Consider the following 18,422-nt stretch of genomic DNA (forward strand, 5'->3'; position numbering starts at 1 on the left):
AGAATAAAAAACAGAGAGAGAGAGAGAGAGAGAGAGAGAGAGAGAGAGAGAGAGAGAGCAGCGGCGATTCCCGCGCAGTCGCGGATTCACTTATAATAAATGGTCCGAGCGGTCGACCAAGTCGCTGTAATTTATTGCGATTCACACTGTTTGTTTGCGATTACTACAATTACCTACTACTATTGTTGTCCTACATTGAGTAGAATATTCCATATTTTGCATCTTTCCTCGAAAGGAAATACATAGATTTACAGACTGTAGCTCCTCGACTGTAGCTCCGGTGCTCTCAAATCCGCCACTGCGCCTCTCACGAGAATCCGTCTCTGCCACCTTTCGTTTCTTCATGCCGGTCCGGTCGTTCCTTTTTTCTCTTCGCGCTGCTGCCCTTCAGAGTGTCCGCGGGGACGGATTCCTCGTGCTTCCGTAATAGAAGTGTCATCCGAAAATGTTTTCTATCCCCAAGCGCTGCAACCGCGTCTCTCTCTCTCTCTCTCTCTGATTTTTATTGGCTCGGTAACTTCGCCATCTATCATCTGGCTCTTCTTTTTCGGTGTTAACATTCCACCATGGCTCGCTCAGATTATTGTGCTTCGCTGATGCAGGAATTTGTTATCTCAGCTCTCAGAGCGAAAATTAAAGGCCTACCGCAGAAAATGACAAGTATCTAGACAAACAATTTTCCTAAAAAATGCTAACATTTTTTTGAAGATTTCGAAGAATATTAAATCGAAGAATATTAAATATTTCAGAGTTTACGATGAATACAGCGTTCCGCGTTTTCGAGATATTTAATCGTGTATCTTAAGGACGTTCTCTCGTCCTTATACTAGAGAAAATCGATTTTCTTAGAATTTTCTTGAAACTGTGAATATACGTTAATTTAGGTGTGCTTTATGCGTGGTATAAATTTCAGTACCTCTTCCGGGATAAAAAATCAAGATACTGAGCCTCAAAGTTTCAACTTTTACTAATGAAAAGGTTTTCCAGGCCAAACGGTAAGAGATACGAGGTTGGCCAAGAGGACCAAAGTTGCTTCTCTCGTCGAGTTCTATAAGGAAAAAATGCCAAAACTAAAAAAATTAAATTTTAAATTTTTTTTTTTTTAACTTTGAGGCTCAGTATCTTTATTTTTTATCCCGGAAGAGGTACTGAAATTTATACCACGCATAAAGCACACCTAAATTAACGTATATTCACAGTTTCAAGAAAATCCTAAGAAAATCAATTTTCTCTAGTATAAAGACGAGAGAACGTCCTTAAGTAGGATCCTTCTCGACGACAGAATGAAATAAGAGAAAAATGCGAAATGATCGATCGAGAGGGGAAATGACGATCGGAAACTCAAACAGCACGTCAATGAGTGGAACGATGCGAAGAAAGGTCACTTTGGCTATTACGTCAATTCCTCGCGGCAGATCGCGCATCGACCGTAACCACTGCGTGTCGGTAATAGCCTTTGCGTCGACCGCGACCACTCGCGCGTCCGATCGCGACGCGACCGCTATCACTAAACGCGATCGATCAAACCCGTACCGCGGTCGGTCGTTAACGTTAAACCTCGAATCACCGTGGGTGGTGCAGGAAGGAAAGAAGAATTTATCGTCTACCAGCGACTTCGTCGTATCTTCTAATCCCCCACCTAATAGCGATATAAATTCGTGCAAGTATTCTTAGCGTCTCGCTCTGTTAACGTTTCTTCTTCATCTTCTTTTTTTTTCGCCGATCACGCGAGCGACTTACACCAAAGACGTATTTCATTCGATCACGATCATCAGTAAAGAATTAAGGTAACCTCCTCCTAATCTCCCCCTCTCTTTTTGTCTCTCCCCGCCTCCCTAATTGTCGCTGCGTTGCAGTTACTGAAATCGAAAACATTGAAATTTCGATTGGCGAATTCGTTGCAGAGCAGACGCGAATAAACGCGGCGAAAGGATGCAACTTGCGTGCACAAATCCTTTTATAACCGCCGGTCGTTTAGGAAGTCTTAATCGCGCACATATAAACGTTCGCTGAATCGTGCTCGCATAATGCCAAGTCGTAACCATTGTGCTGATGCCGGTGACTTGTTAGTTAAATGATGTTACAACGCCGACTTTCTCGACTCCCGGATTGACAATTATTGCTCCATCTCCAGCGTTCGCTATCAACGCTGGAAAAGCAAAAAGACAGCGACGAAGACAATCGTTTAAAGAGAACGTTTGCAATACGTGCCTTCTTGTTAGGATTTGTATTGTGCAGCTCTTGCAAAATCAAATCTATTTGTTTCGTTAAAATATCTCCCTGACGTTTACGTTGTCAGAGAAAGGTAGTATTATCTAGTAACGAGACATAATACGTCAAGGAATTTCTTCGCGCAACCTTCATGAGCAAACAATTATTTTTTAATCTCAACAAGTACTTCAATATTCATTAAGTACTTCAATATTCAATAAAATTTTATTTACAATCATCGATAATGATATTTAAAACGACTGTAGCAAGAAATCTAGTTCTCTTTAGCTAGAAAAGAAATTATTAAAACATTATAGTCAATCAAGTTCCATGGCACTGGCTTAATTGGATGCTCTTGTATTTCTACATTTATCAAGTGAGCTTTTATTTTTATACGCTTCTAATTTCAGTCGTAATTACAAAGGTATCTGAGAAAGTGAAAGAAATTCTAGAACATCTTACTGACAGCTCTACATTTTATCTAAATATCACGCGATACAAATATCTGCAACATTACTGTCGCAATTATTTCGGAGTGACAGATGCTCGATTCACTATCATCGCGAGCTTTGTCATTCCTCGCGCGGTTGCCATCATCCGAAGACGCTTACATCGCTTCGGAATCATACCGCGAGTGTGGGCGAGCTCACGCGAGAATATCTTGAAAAGCATGCAATGCATGATTTCTCGATGGTTGCACAAAATGTACTCGCCTTAAAGAATCGGGCGCATATATTGAAACAAAAAGAGAAATAAATTTGATCAAAGAAATATTTATTCGTAGGAAAAATTGTAAAAAAATTATTTTTCGAAAAATACAAAGTTTAATTTTAGTTTCTTTAGCGACATTCATGATTATTATTCTATCGTGTAACTCGTTTTTTTAATATTTAATTAATTTTTTGGTAATTTTTTCTTTTTACAATAATTAGAAATATTATTTTATATTATTGTATAATAATCATTTTTAATATAACAAAAAATTCACAATATTACGAACAAAGAACATTTGATCTAATAAACGACACAAATTAGACATGTTTTATTTTTGTTAATGACGTACAATTAATGCATTTTAGTTTTAAAAAAAGACAATATTTCCTCACTACATCGCAAATACGAATCAATAATGTCTGTTATTTAATAGTATATGATAATTTAAAACGTCTACAACAATATAAAATACTTAAGATAATCGAATAAAAACTTGGAAATTTAGAATATTCTCATACTATAAAAATAATCTAGGCTACTGTGCGGTGTTGGAGAAACGGCGTAAAGTTTATGATTATTAACATGAACACGAACTTTCTCTCTAAGAGGAAAACAACTCCTACCTTTTCATTCAAACACAAAAAAATTTTGCACTTGAAGCTGTATTTGAGCTTCACATTCGAATTGGCTCTTTAGAACTTGAGAGACTTCGTCGACCACGATATCATTAGCTTCGCGGCTTATTATATCCGACCAACGTGGGATGCATTTAATTAAAATAATTAATTAAACGCATCCCATGTCCGAAAAAAGCATTCTCTTTTATTTTGTTAAGTAAACACATTTAACGAAACAATATTCATGCAAGACGGGATGTAGGTAACGTATAGAATAGAAAGTAGCAATGCATAATCTGCGGTTTTATCCCTTTTTCTGTTTCAATACAGAAGGAAATAGGAAATGTAACAGGATGAGAAGTATAAAGAAGAGATAAGAAAAGTATTTAAATCAAGATTTATTCGTGTGTTCTTTTAATATCGAACACAAGACCAGATCGAGATTGCATCTTAAAAGCGCAGTATTATAGACATTATCTTCACCGTCAAATAATCAATAGATAAACAAGCAAAGCAGAACTTTTGCATAACTCGCCGCCGCTCCTATATTTAGACGTGAAACAACATTCATCTCTTTACACGAACTCCAACACGTGGGATTACACAGCAGTTCTCGCTGGTCACTCGAATCAAGTAGCCATTCAGACGAGGTAGAACATAATTGCGTTTTGCGCTTTGCTTCACTACCGGCATGTACAATATTTGACAATGCACGCAATAAAAGCAAATGCGGAAATGTATTTCCCGTGCGAAATCCTTCCGGTCGAGCAAGTGAATGCGATTTTGTCGAGACGTAAGAGGATGCATAAAACTCTTGAAATGTAGGTATATATATATATATATATATATATATATATGTATATAATCCGACCAGTACATTCGATATTGTATAATTTTATTGTATCGCATGTATGTACTTGTCGGATTGATGAAGAAACTGTAGGATTACCTTTTGTTTTCTTTTCGTTTTATTTATTAAATGCATACGAATATGACACGTGTCCGAATGTTAAAATATTTTTTCTATTACAATTCTATGATATTCTCTAAAAGCAAGTGTGAGCTTTGCACTTTCACGTTCCACTTACGTCAGACATATTGTCACGAGTTTACATAAGATTATTCAATACTAGCTGTCAGCCATCCATCGTCAGTGAAGAATATACATTGTCGCGAATTTACATAAGACTATTCGATCATGTCAGCTGTCTGTCTTAGCGGAACAAAATTATTTTCATATTTTTACTAATTTATTTTCAATTTTAATTAAATTTATAAGCTTTTTGTATGTATATAATGAGATATCGCGCTGATGCCGTATCTGTTCGAGAAATTAATCATCGGAAAAGTATTTCAGGATTATTTATTGGAAAATATCTGTGTCGCATTTGTTTCAACGTCCCAGATAATTATCCCGATTGTGCTTGCTTCCGTGATTTCTTTTGCAAAAATTGCCGTTAAAGCCCTATCGACTCTACTGCCGTATTATCGTACTTGTCAAGCACAGACAAAGGATTACAATGTAGCCTTCAACGCGTATATGTTCCTAACGTTACCACCATGGTAACGAGAATGGATTATACGGACCGTAGACGGATAAGAGCGATACTGGTCGATGTTAACCAAAGCCACCGGCGATGCTTTGATGTAAAATTGAGATAGTAAGAGAAACGCGCCGGAACTACACGTAATGTTACACGACACGGGGTAACATTACATTTTACCGAACGCAGTACCCTCCAATAATTCTTCCGACAAACGATTTTACTTTGCGCCGTCTTTTTTACCGTAGCGCGGAAAACGGAGAAGTGGACTGAAAGGAATGATTCACGAGATATTCGTATGAAAGAGACATCAACATGGATATTAATTTCTGTAGACCACGTTACAAAGATACCTTTTTTTCAAACGACACATGACTCAAGCGCGCTGCGTGCCATTTCGACACGATCGCGCGTTTCAATTGCCCCCCCCCCCCCCCACGTTAAAGCGATGAAATATTCTTTAGAAAAAGTCCTTCTTTGTACAATGAATATTTTGCCATATCGCGAGTACTCGAGTTACGTGCAAAATTGGATTGCAATCGAGAACGAAACTGATGTAAAAGAAGTATTTTATTTTCGAAATATCGGAAAAAAGTTACTGGAACGAGGCCAAAAGTAATACAAGTTGCAAGACGTTGAGCAAGTTTTCATGTAATTAGATAAAGATTTAATCTTTACCATACTGTAGAATTTCAGTAGATTTTATCCGCGAATTTAATGACATTGATAAAGACCGCGTATATATATGTATTACGCTTCACGAAGCGGAGAGTAAAAATGCAAAGTGCACATAACGTGGGGAAAAATCGTGGGGCTCTGGCAAACAGATAGGCATCGTTCCGCCTATCGAAGAGTTTCGTTTCGATTTGCAGGAGACCTAGATCCTAATGATAGATAGGAGATACGCGCGATGCGTTCACGCGGGGCCGCGCGCGGCGCGGCGCGGCGCGTCGTCCTTGGCGAGCTTGCACTCACTTACGAACGAGGGGTTGGATTTCCAGCGACGCTCGCGCATCCCCTCGCCGTGGAGCCGACCGGCCGGCGGGGTAGGTGGCTGCGTTCGAAATATCGGCCGAGGAGACTCGCGCTCTGCCATCGGCTTCTCCCTTCAGTGCGACGCGCGACCTAACGCCGGCAAGACCGACGCCGCCCTCGCCCCCGTGTAAAGCTCAACGAGATCTGTGGCGTAACCACGAGACGAGAGAAAGCTCGAAATTGAAAAAGATTAGAAATCACCGCGGGACGTTGATCCGCATGGTCGATCAGAGTAAATCGACGTAGGATCGAGGAGAGATCATACGAGAGATATTTCGGAAAGATCGATCTTGAAAAAGATTTTTGAGAAAGCAAGATAAAAGAGAAGAAAGAGTCAAGGAGAGAAGGAAAGAAATTTCAGCCGAAATACTGAGAAAATTGACATAGAATCTTCGACAAAATAGTCGAAAATTGTCAGACCACCCATTCAATCTCGTTTTGTAAAATATGACAGAACAATTCCGGTGTACGAGAAAAGATAAAGAATCGAATTGATCGCGCGGCAGAAAAGCCAACGCAGAAAATAAAATTTAAAGAACAAATGATACGTACCGTGCGCGAAATATGGAAATGCGCGAGTTGTTTCGAGAATAAGAATTGAATAGCTCAGAAAAGCGAGTTCTGCGAAGAGAGTCCCGTTGTGAGAGAAAATTACTGGACAAAACGGGGAAACCCTCCACTGTCAGAATGTCATCGTCGGCGAAAATCGAAGGTAAATTCTCATTTATGTTTGCGTGAGCGCGCCTGATTTAGAATATTAAAAAGAAAATCAAGTCTCTTACTCGGTAGGAAATATATTGATTAAAACAATTGGTTGACGATTATTGAAAAACCGTATTATATCACTTGCCATACATATTGAATATAATTGAAATATTACAAAGGTTTTAAATTAATAAACTGGAAGTAGTAGGTGCTAGGAAAAAATTGTATCTCTCCAAATTTTCGAAAAATTGTGTATCCATTATTAATTTCTCGAAAAATATCATTTTTATATATTTAAATACTTATCATTTTGATACTTCAAAAAACCTTGTTCACGACTAAATTAATAATTGAATATTGATATAAATATTTGTCTACATAGGCTTTATCACAATATTTTTTTACAAATTGTTATAGACGATATTTTTGAAGAAAATCATCATTTTATCGTATCGTTTTATAGCGATGTAAATGTTATCGTATCGTTTTGTAGCAAATATTTACTATAAATAACTACTAAATAATCACTGGATAGCTATTACCTAGAATCTATTAACGTTATATTTATTGAGTCAGTAGAAGTTACAATTTATTAGTATGTTATTTATAGATCATCGCTAGACACATTCTAGTCAACATACATATTGAATATATTTTATTATATTTATTTTTATTAAAAATAAAGAGGAAATGTATAAAAATTTTTTCTAAAAACTATTAACACACACAGAGTAAAAAAAAACGTAGAGACGTCTCTTATAAACTGATATTAAATTCTGCTATTTTGTATTGATATTTTCAAAGTATTGATAAAACGGTTGAATGGACGTGGAATAATTTATTATATAAAACATTTGTGTTAAATATATAAATAAAACATTCTATTACGCTACTTAATGAAAGAAAGAGAGAGACAGATTTATCTACATGTTTTTCATGTGTTTAACGGAAAAATGAAGCACAAAACCTGATAAAATATCTGATGTAATATCCTTCATGGCGGTCAGTATTTTGCCGCGCGTGGTCTCCCGGTTGTCTTTTTATTTTGAGGTAATAGCCGTAGAGGAAAAATATTTCCAGGACGCAGTTGTAACTCTCATCGGCATCTATACGCGCAATCGCGCGCGTTTTGTTCCCGAATTTTGCGCGCCGAAAAGTTTAAATCACAAAATCGATATGGCTCGCACTGTCGAAGATAATTGAATCGTTTGCCGGACTGCAAAGCGGACGTTTCGTAGGCGTTGCAAAAGAGAACGGCCGGCAAAAAAGAGCTAGGACTACAGCTGGAGAAAGAGAGAGAGAGAGAGAGAGAGAGAGAGAGAGAGAGAGAGAAAATAGATGTAACATCGATATAAATTTGACTCTCGGAAACTGCGTGACAATTTTTAATCCGTAAATATTCGCTCGCGTTATTTATACACATTTAGTTAGCCTTTTCGATGGCTGATTACAACGCGTGAATACGCGCGGTTAAGCCTCGATCGTTGGATTCTACTCGGGCCGATAGCGGATTTTTTTTTTGTTTCTTCCAATCACCGCGCGGATGTAACATTTCAATATAATATTCAAAGAAAATCGAGCCTGAAATTCTATTGTGTTAATATTAATTAAATTATTTTCATTGTAGCGTTACAAATAAAGTTTGTGTTTTCCGACTTTCCCTCTCGCAACAATTCACGCTCTGTCAGATCATTTAATTTAAAAATAACGCGCAAATATATGAATAATTCATATCCAAATGATTCTGGAAATGCCGTTTCCAAAAAATTCTGATTTCGCGAATATTGTATTGTTCTTTTCTCAGACATCTACACAAATTTGCTTGTTTCTTAGAGAGAGAAAAAGTGTTAGAGAAAACAGTGGGACACGCAGTATATATGGAATATCATCACGCGTAACACGATGTGCATCCGTTTACGTCCGATTCGACGTGCAACTTGTCGGCAGGTAAAGAAAGACTGCGTAGGGCAAAAACTGCTGCATAAATTAACAGTTTCCGCGCGGCGGCGAGACAACGTCCCTCGCCTCGATCGAACTCGCCATCGATCCGCCTCGTTTTAACGTCGGCACGCGGGGTCGCGCTAACAACTGCACACGGTCTCGAAATCGCTTGGTACCGCTTGGCGAAACAATCCGAGTCACGTTGCCCGCTGGTCCCGCCGACTCGACTATCAATTTCACGGCGATTTGAGCGGGCGGCATTACGGAGCTGCGGATCCGCTCGACAGCGACGTTTCGCCGAGCGTGCACAGCTGTCGACGTGATCGACAATTACGAGATATGATCTCCATTATCCTCCCCCTCTGTCTCCATTCGCGAAAAACGAAAAGTCACATCCAACGACATTGTCCCTTATAGTATCCACTTCAACCATTCTCGGCGCTTTCCGCGCGGACAACTTCTCGAAGAGCGCACCTCGCGCGTACCGATCACGTAAAAGGATTGAGAACACATGATCTTGCGATTCTCCTAGGGAATGGAGCAATATATCAAGTCCGTATCTGCTGCAACGGGGTTGCGTGTCAAACGTCCATCATTGCGCCGGACTATTTCTAACGGTATATTGAAATAATACGAAGGTTTGAAGGTTTTCGCGATACGAAATTGCTGCGTTTCAAGCTACGAAATTGCTCCGTTTCATTAACCTAAGCGGCTTCCCTCCGGTTTTAACAAATTTTGGGAACTCATTCAAAACACCTTTTCTTTCTATCCAAAGAAGACGCTTCGGATAACATCAGATGACAGAAATTTATTGTATATATTTACACGCGACAATTTTTCTTTTCTTATAGTTATCAAATCTTTACCAGAGAGTAGCAATTATTTGCGATTCGAATTATTTCTCACGAAGATCGAGTATTTTATTTTCAATTTAATTTAATAACTCCAATATAAATCAAAGAATTATTTAGAGAAGTTTATGAACGTTTTAAAAATATAATTAATTAGAATTGTGCAGTGCAGACTATCGCAAAACGTTGCGTCGAGTCTAACTCGACGTAGTAGGACCGCGAACGTACCTCGGAGCGACGCATCTGTTTGTCATCCAAGTGCGAAGGCATTCTTGTGCGGCGACGGTCGATGTACATCGGACGTTTCGCTTTATCGAAAACTGATTTACACCGCCCTGAGCACTCCGGCACTCAATTCTGCTCCCGTATTGTCCCTCCATTATCCGCGCCGCGTCCAATGCGGTCATTGCGTACGCCGCAATTTCGATTTTCTCTGTCGCCCCGATGATGCATGTCTGGCGCTTGTGCCGCAGTGTATAGAACGGCGATTTCAACGCAATGACGAATGCTCCATAATTCTCGGGCGAAAGATTTGTGCAACAGCGGGTGATACTCTGCTCTGCCGTTAGACACTTGTCGCAATATGATATCGCTGTATTAATTACAACTTTGACGCAATATTGATCAACGGCAATAATTGATGAGAGTCGAGTGTCGAGATTTCCCTTCATTCGGAGTTAATTAAAACGGGATATGACAAATCTCATATGTCATTGCAATAAAAAAAAATTTTTTAATAATTTTGGCAATTTTATATAATTTGAATTTAAGGATCAAACTTATAATTTAAAACATTTTAAAAATTTCATGTTATTACGACTCTATGCTCTTAGAGATGGAGGAGTCTTATAATAAATCCCATGTTATAAAATAATCATGCTACATATATATCTGCCTTGGTAACGCCGGGATAAAATCTTCCTCGTTTTCGTCATTTTTTCACTTCGCCGCGTTTTTCATGCGACTCGAAGTCGAAATTGACAACATCAAAGGCATCTTGCAATTCCGCGAACAAATTGCGAAACGAATGTCTTCACGAAGACTGGCACATATCGTTGCATTAATGCTGCCGTATCTACCGTGTTATTCGCGCGAGTGTTTACGCGTTCTCGGAACTACTCGTATCTCTGCTCGGCGTCTGTTTCTCGCAGGTCACATATGTGTGTCCGCATATGATAATTCCCGCGCGAATAATGACTCACCGAACGTGCCAAGGCGTGCCGACGCGCGACGGATCATACGTTCAGCTGTATATATCGATTCGCGAAACAACGCAAAACAATATTTCTGTTATTGCGAAAAAAGTTTCTATTTCACGGAGTATTCGCGCGTTCCATTTAATATTAAAGTATCTTGCAAATGCATTCTGCATTTTAAAAGGTGTCTCGCGATATTGCGAAATTGTATCGCAAATACTTTCACGAATCTAAAATGAATGTCTCGAAACAAATATGCAACGTGAAAAATAACGAGTCCTGAAGTTTTAGATCTCTCTCTCTCTCTCCTCTCTCTCTTATCAATTTTATATTAATTCAAAAACAACAAAATATTTTCGCTTAAGTAGTAAAGTTATCTCGTTAATATTCTTATAATATAAGTTTCCGAAGTTCCACATGTTCAGTAAAAATCGATGAAAGTTCTGAAGTGAGTTTCAAAGAGCGAAAAATGTATATGCTCGTGAGCATGAAAAGTATCGCAGTTTAGCATATGCTATATCGCCAATCGAGCGAAAAAGAAAAGCAGCCGTTTCGCAGAAATTGATCGTGCGGGCACCGAAAGTTCGCGCACAAAATTTCCCAAGGAAACGGGCTCGTCAAAGGTCTTTTCTTACCCGCGTTTATTAATTTCATATGGAGTCTCACTTCTACTTGCTCGTAAATCGTTTCAAGATCGGTATCGCAGATGAGTGACTATGAAATTCAAATAGCGGTGCAACGGATTAATATTGCACGGTTTCACATTGCTGACGCCACGGATATCCCACCTGACGCTTACGGTCTGACTTTCGGATTACGCGGCAGGATCGTCGCAATAAATCGCTCTCGAGCCGTCATCTTCATCTGTCCTGAGCAAATAGCCCTCGCGCCGATAAAATTCACCATGAATTACAGATAATTAATCTCAATTATCGATATGCGTACTTCTATGGGTATATGGTTGTCAAGTCGGACAACAAACTTCCTCGTAAAAAAAGCCACGTAAATCACGAAGGCGAACGTAACCGCGAACGTAAATCATAAAACTTTGTACGATGCTGCAGTCAGATAACGTAAGGATTCCATTTCTGAGATCAGTATCTCTTTCCTCGGAACTCGACTGCTCGCGTTAACTATTATCCGTGCTCGCATGCGAAATTGTTAACATTTTCCACGAGGACAGAAATATAAATGTCTATCCATTGCAATATTGCATGCTAATCGTATGAGGTCCCGAGGCAGGTTTGCTGAGAGCTAGGCATGATCTACTCGCGTCGCCGATATATCGCTTGGATTTTCGACTACATTACAGAATCTTATATTCTACAAGATCAGATACTCCTGACGGAAAAATTTCAGAGTTACCTCTCGTCGAGATTAATAATCTCTCCGCGGTTATTCGATTCGACGTGACATTAATAGAGCAAGTAATCAAAGTCGATGCCGCTATTTCGCGCTATCGATCGAAAGGCAGCTTAAAGGAGCGGAGACCGCACTTTAGAGCGTGAAATGGAATTTCGCCGGCTATAAAAAGTTAATTGCAAAATCAGCGTCTCCGCCCCTGCGAGAAAAAACTTTCTGTACAAGTTGGGGATAGATTTGGATGACGATGATCGATGAGGTTGACTCGCCCCGCGAAAGAGAAAAGAAAGAGAGAAGCGCGAATTCTCGAGAAAATCGGTAGGAAGCACGTATATACGGTCGAATTGGTTGTCCGTCAAATAGAGGAAAGTTCACAAATGACGTAAAATATACGGTTACCATCAAAATGACAAATTATATATATATATTCTTTGCAGCCATTCAAAATATCCCGAAAGATATACTGTAGGTTTAATTCCGAAAGATCTAGGGCACGTATTATGGAACTTTTCGGAATGGATTCCGATCGAAATTATTCCTTTTTCTTTAGAAAACATAATAGAAATCTAGGAAATAACTAAACAATTCCGATCAGAAATCCATTCCGAATAGTTCTGTAATACGTGTCCTGATAATCGAGAGAAGACGATAAGATTCTCTGTCGAAAGAGATCGCAAAAAATGCCAATAAATAAACCCTGGAATAAACCGAAAATCCACCGTGCTGCCATCGGAAAGAAGAAAAGAAAAACGATAAGCACATATTCATGAAATATCGCTCGTGTTTAAACAAGTCTCCATCATGCTTACACTGGCGACGTCAATCTTAATATCATTGAAGAACCTCCTATTGAAAGTCGATCGTTAAAACCGCGTTCCGCCCATGACGCAGCGCGAGCATTTCCCTGCCGCATTGTGGCAAAATGTCACGTGAAATGCTGCGCGCTCCTAAATATTCACTTGACGAGAATTAATTACATTCTGCTGCGCGGATGCAACCCCGGCTTCCACAACGGGAGTTTTCACCCACCGGTATCTACGCGAAAGGACTGAATTTTCCAACACGCGGGGGAAAAAATTACTCGACTATTTTAGTTTCTCACTTCTCGGCTCGCATTTCAACCGGGATACTTTACAACGTAAATAATATAAAAAAAATTCCGACAGACAATCAAGTCTACCAAGGATTTATTGCAAAATGTATTTTGACTTCAATGAATTAAATCGTCTAAGAAAGTGAAACTGAACATAATTGTTATTTTTTAATTAATATGTGTTCGTTTCTCTCTTCCCCCTCTGTCTCTCTGAAAACTGGAGTGGAAAAAAGCCTGCAGGGATATCTCGAAAAGCCATTAATCGAGAAGATGTACTCACTTTCGCACACATCTATAATCATTTAGTTCCTGAATTTATCCGTACGGAGCCATCGGAAACTCAAGATCGGAATCTCAATAGACGTAGAAGAACTTGATTTAAAACGAATTGGCTGCGTTCTGCGCAGTCTAAAAAGAGTACCCATTGAATCGCCTCGTTGGGGAGAAAGAAAGGGATACGTGACACTCGTCCAGAGAATGAGCTGCTCGATAAGATCGACGTACTTCGACACGGAGCAGCGAGGTGGCCCCTCGGCGGCCATTAAGGAACGATGCTGAAGACGTTGATCGATTACGAGACTCGGAGCGAGAAGAAAAGCGACGAATCTCGCCGAAATGCATTCTACCCTCAGTTCTATTTTTTCCAAGATTTTTTCTTTATCGACGACGGTCTCGGCATATAAAGGGGACCACGATACAATTCGCCGGGACGGCAGAGAACTTATACATGACGATGAAGAATGTATATATCGATCATGTCATCGGTGACACTTTGGTCGGAGTCACCCTAATTAATTCCGCCCAGTCTTCAATCCCTGTGGACTTTATCGCGACGCTCGAGGTAACTCGTAACTCTCACGTAACTGATAACGAAGCAATCACCGGCGAATTTGAATAGCTTTATCACAATGGCGTACAAAATAGATTAATATGAGAATTTAAATTAATACGCGAAAAGTAAAATTGCATAATATTACTCAAGAAGACGAAGTCTTATTCAGCCATTATCATGTACGATTATCATTACACGGTTTTTTCTCCAGAAGGACAACATGCGAAGAAGAACTTGCGAAACCCATTGCGTTGAGAAGCTCCATTTTTTATCACAAACGATGACTCGCGGATTTCGCGCGGAGGGGATGAAATTAAAGGATCGTCTTTGTCACGTGCAAAAAATGCCTCTTTAAAGCCGCGTTTTCTTCCCCCGGCCTTTAATCGCTTCTCCACGTGATTACAGCTAATGGCATGAAAAAGCGAAACGTCACTGCAAACTAAGAAGTGGATTGTATCATGGATCGTATGGCCAGTAAAAAGGGTCGAAACCGCAAGGAGATTGTTTAAAGTCACAATCGGCTGCGCGTCGATGTAATCTTGAATAACATAAATATCGATAAACGGCAGCGAGCTAAAACTCGGCGATTTTGAACCTCTCGGGATATTTAAGCTGATAATCCGATCGGATTTCGTTAATTGCGTTAATTGTGTTTACGCACGCTATATCGGTAATGAAATAAACGTCGAAGAGCGGATAAGCGGTGTGCTTATCCTAAACGATGCAATTGGAGAGTTTAGTGGAGTCGAATAGTTTTTATTAAGTAGCCCTCACTATTTATTTAAAACAAAATCTTATACATATATTTAAGAACAAAAATTAATTCATGGCATGATCTTTATATATATATATTTAACCCTTAAATGCCACACCTCTCAAGAATCTCGTAAATGACACATGGGGTCTAAAAGACCCCAGCATGAAAAATGTCTCCTTACTCATTGATTTTTTTATATTTAGTTATGAAAATTATTTTCAATGTTGTTCAAGGCTTAGAAAAGAGAATAAAATGCTTATATTGTTAAAATTCAATTTCAACATTTAGTATAAAAAATTAAGTAAACTGAGTACTGCTAAGTGTACAAACGGGTAGGTCAATCACTCAACTATCATCAATGGGAGCATGAGCTCCATTTTTGGCAAGAACATTTGAAAACATTTTATTCTAAAGGGTCTGGGGTCCGCTGGACCCCGGGTGGCATTTAAGGGATAAAAAATATATAAAAAATAATATCTGTGAAATATATTATGTGTGCGTGTGTGGGATTTTTAAATATTATTCCGTTTTTTTAAATATATATCATAACTTTACCGTAAATAATGAGACGTCCAACAGACGTTCAACAGACATTCAACAGACGGGCCAAAAAAGTTGCACATAACATAATAGCTTCAAGACAAAATGTAAAAAACGCAGGATTAAAAAATGAAGAAGATGATGCGAGCTTATTTAATTAAAAGACCATTTTACGCAAGTTTTAGTCTCTATTACGCTGACCCACTTTCTCATTAGACCCGCGAAACAGTCGAGAGAGGCAGATGGTAAATGATAGGTCCACAACGGTAGGTCTCTACGATATTGCGGGAATTTCGCCGTTTGCGAAAGTCAGATCGCGAATTCCTCAGATCCAGCCGGGAATCTCTGGTGCAAGTAAACCGCGTCTCGATGTCTCGCGATACTGAAATTCCGTGTGCATCGAATAGTTCGTCATAGTACTCGTCTGCAACTCGCACGGAATTCCGCGTGACGCGTATGCGTGTGCATGTCTTTTCGCGCGATTAGGTGCAAACACGCGTTCGCAACGAGCATTTAATTGAGCTCTCGAATTCCGTTCCTGATTAGATTGACTCCTATCGAGCCAAGACCCGTCGCAAGACTTTAAGTCGTTCTTCGCAAATTCCGTGCATTCCGCTGTCTCGTGTAGATGAGGTAGATACTCAAGGCATCGTGATTGTAACGGATATCTTCCGGGTAAACTCATATTAAAGTATATAAGTTTATTATGCATTTCTATATTTTTATATTTTATCTTTATATTCCTTTTATCTTGATATTCAATAAGTTTAGTGTATATTTTAATTTTAGATTACCTATATAATAGAATTTTATTCTATATAATAGATATCTTTAAATTTTTATTTTTATAATATCTTTATTCGTTGGGATAATGGACATGAAAGGATAATGGATGTTAGAGAGAGAGAGAAAGAGGGAGAAAAGAGGAGAGAGAGAGAGAGAGAGAGGGAGGGAGAACGAGCAGGAATTAGCCAATAATCCACGCAATATCGATATTCCTTCATTTTCGTAAGACAATGCGGAGAATTCGCGGTGTTGGACACCTCAAAGGACGTTCTGGTGCCTGAAAGCATTGATAGGATCAATTGCAAACAGTGCAAAATTCGATTAAAGGATTGAAATAATGCTGAACCATTACAGAGCGGATACAATAAGCTTTATGCGTAAGACGTCCGCTTAGAATCCTTTCTATGGAATTAATCCTTTCGTTTGCAGATTCTATAACTAATTAAAAATGGATTTCTTTACAATAATAATAATTTAAAGCTTTTTTTCTGTAATTAAATATAAAGAAGATTATATTCCATGTTCATAAATGAATAAACTTAGATTGACAGCTTTAAATCCCATCTAAGCCAAGCAAATAATAATAGGTAATGAAAGATAATCTTCAGATTGCAATAGAATCAGGATACAACCGCGCGGCGGTTGTACATATTTATGGCTTCTATTGTAAGATATTTATTAGAAAGTTGAAAGGGTAAAGGCGTTCTATGAATATTATGAATATTCTCATCTCATTATACTAAATGTAGCGATGTTTATAATTGATATTATATATTCAGCGCGTCATATTTTAATATCATTAAACCACCAAATAAACAATGCGGGGCGCGTAATGCAGAAAATCCTTCTTTGAATTCTATCGAAATATATGAAATAAACATGTAACTCACTTTACCGTGCATGGTTACAGAGATCGGATAAAATACGATTTGGCGTGAAATTGTATTTTCTTATACAATGCAACACGATTCTATGTGTCGACAATTATTTAATCTCTTCCTCTTCCTATGCTTTTTCATTTGACGCGACAAAAACAGTGTCAAAAGAATTAAAATTTCGAGAACAAGTAGAATTGTGGAAAAAATAAAGAAATTGAAAAAAAAAGAAATAAAACGTGCTTTGAATGCGATGTAATTTGAAATTCAAACTTCGAAATGTGATTTTACCGCACGTGTTTCAGAGAGAGAGAAAGAGGGAGAGATAGACGAATGATAGAAGGATGTTCGTGTAAAAGAGAGAAGGGTGCCACTCGTAGAGACTAATTAATCGAGCGTGTGAGCGTTGAATTCGGGTCACCGAGGAAGATTCGGCGGCTGAGTCGCACCGGCACGATTTGCCCTCTATCTGTGGAGTTTAATTGAAGGGCCAAAACATCGCTGTTGGGAACGATTACGTCTTCAAAGATCATGTTCTTTCGCTCTAGCGTTCTATGAAATTAATAGAGAAATGGCTCCGAGAGATGCCTGTGAAAGTACGTTAAATATCCCGATGATACATTAAAATGTCTCTTATCTAGAATCTTGTGAAAAAACTTCTTTTCATGAAAATAAATAAAACCATAAATGATAAAAAATTTCTTACGTAGTTGATACATATTTTTCAATAATTAATCAGATGAATTTTAATCGTTTCGAAGTAGTGATTGCACCATGTTAAGCTTTTCTCACCTAACTCGGGAGAAGTTAACAGAGTCCGGAACAGTCGGAGGAGAATGTTAATATTTCCTTACAGTCGATATAGATTAAAAATGTAAAAAGTAGGAGATTAGCAATTGAAATTCCTCGTATAATGTGATATAAAATAAATTGCGTTACGCAATATTTTAAAATATAAGAGCTTCTGTGTGAGACTTGATTTTCTATCGTTATGCATATACTTGAACACATCTACCTGCATCAGGCGCGCTCGGTTCTGTTAGTAATAAAGCTCCTTAATAGACACGATCGATTCCGTTACGCAGATGCCGGGCATTACATCAGGCCGACGTCGGAAATTAAAAAATGCGCTCCCGTGCTTTGAAGAAAACGCGTGGAGTCGAGAAGAGAGAGGGGTGATCGAGGAGAGACGAGCGGATAATCGAGAGATATCACGCGATCATCGCGAGGAGCGAATGATAATTGCTGGCGAAACGTCCGATCGACTTCTCGTCGGGAAAGCTGCCCGCAGGATCGCGGCAAATTATTTGCCCGACGGTGAGCCTTGAAACGACGCCGATCGATTCCTCGAAGGATAATAACA

General features: G+C 38.8%; 1 protein-coding gene across 7 annotated transcripts in view; it reads left to right on the forward strand.

Moving 5' to 3' along the window:
• Positions 1-18,422, forward strand: part of LOC139812023 (uncharacterized) — a 227,997-nt gene that overhangs the window by 15,647 nt on the left and 193,928 nt on the right. The window lies entirely within an intron of this gene.

The sequence above is a fragment of the Temnothorax longispinosus genome, chromosome 4, assembly GCF_030848805.1.
Source record: "Temnothorax longispinosus isolate EJ_2023e chromosome 4, Tlon_JGU_v1, whole genome shotgun sequence".
NCBI classification, from domain to species: domain Eukaryota; kingdom Metazoa; phylum Arthropoda; class Insecta; order Hymenoptera; family Formicidae; genus Temnothorax; species Temnothorax longispinosus.